Below are 1,277 nucleotides of genomic sequence, written 5' to 3' on the forward strand. Positions count from 1 at the left end.
CTAACCGTCTTACCATGCCACCTGGTGGTGGTGGAGGAAAGCGTGTGCATCTGCTCCCTTATGCAGATGTTGCATACCATTATTTAGTTACACCAACAATCGGCATTTTTAGCAGCAGTAACCATTAGTTATTGAATGCGAAAAAATTCTCCCATTATTGAATGCAAACTTGATCTCCATTGCACATGACCAAACCATCTAAGATCCGGGCAAGAACGCCTATACAATGATTGATCTCAACTCGAGGCCAAACTGGATTCATGGGCAGCCTTCAAATACACAAGTATGCATGTTATTGGCTTTCAATATGATATGTATATTTTGGTTTTTTTTTTTAGAGGTCGGAAAGCTAAAGTTAACCATTCTACTAGTTACGCGAAGTTTAGTGTATTTTTGTGTTTAGGGGATGAATGCTTTAAGCGATAGCAATCATGAGTGTGCAAGCGTAATTCCAGTGGGATCTTGCAATCAAGATCTAGAGAAGTAAGCAAGGTAGATTTTATTCTTCTCATTTATGCTAGTTCACTAGTCTTTTTGTTTAACCATTTCTTGGTTAAAGGAAAAAAGAAAAAAGAAAAAAAGAAAAAAGAAAAAGATAAGGAGCTTGACTCCTTCGGCCTTCTGAGTTTTGGATGTCCTAAAAAAGAAAAAGATCAGAGTTATTTAGACTAATCATTGGTTAACATCTATAAACCAATGCCATGGTGCATGGGGTGTTTTTTTTTTTTTTTTTTTTTTGAAGCAGGAGTGCATGGGACTGAAATGTACAATGCAGGTCTTGAATTTTTGGGGGAATGCATGGGAACTGTTATACATGTTTTGTTGAGTTGTATGGTAAAACTTTCTTTAAAATGATGTCGAGTTAAGAAAGAAAGAAAGAAAAAGGATTGTGAGTTATGATTTCCCGAGATATTTAGAATTTCATGAGTTGTATAAAAGTTCACACTTCGTTAAAATCTAGGGAGAGTCTCAGTTGCTAGCTTGTATGCTATATTAAAATCTTGGATTAGTAAAAATGCCTTGCTTTTGTACTTCTTTTCTTCTTAAACAAGGTAACCTGTACTAGTGGAACTTTTTCCATTCTCAATGATGCGAGAGTCCCTGGAAGGTGGGAACCGCTGTTATAACCATGATGAAGCTGTCCATTTCCTATGAACAACATTGGAGTGGCATGGCCATTAGGATGGCCTATGTTTATGTATTAGCTCGAATTTGTTGGAGTAGACCCAGATGTGTGTCGGAGCTATCCGGATATTGAGTGGGGGTCCCTGGAAGGT

At 37.5% G+C, this 1,277-nt stretch overlaps 1 long non-coding RNA gene across 1 annotated transcript; it reads left to right on the top strand.

Annotated features, from left to right (window-relative positions):
* Window positions 1–200: 200 nt before the first annotated feature.
* On the top strand, window positions 201–829 carry LOC131257435 (uncharacterized). The gene is made up of 2 exons (XR_009177399.1): window positions 201–283; window positions 404–829. It is a non-coding gene; the product is annotated as an uncharacterized LOC131257435 (long non-coding RNA).
* Window positions 830–1,277: the final 448 nt, after the last annotated feature.

Source organism: Magnolia sinica, chromosome 10, assembly GCF_029962835.1.
Source record: "Magnolia sinica isolate HGM2019 chromosome 10, MsV1, whole genome shotgun sequence".
NCBI classification, from domain to species: Eukaryota; Viridiplantae; Streptophyta; class Magnoliopsida; order Magnoliales; family Magnoliaceae; genus Magnolia; species Magnolia sinica.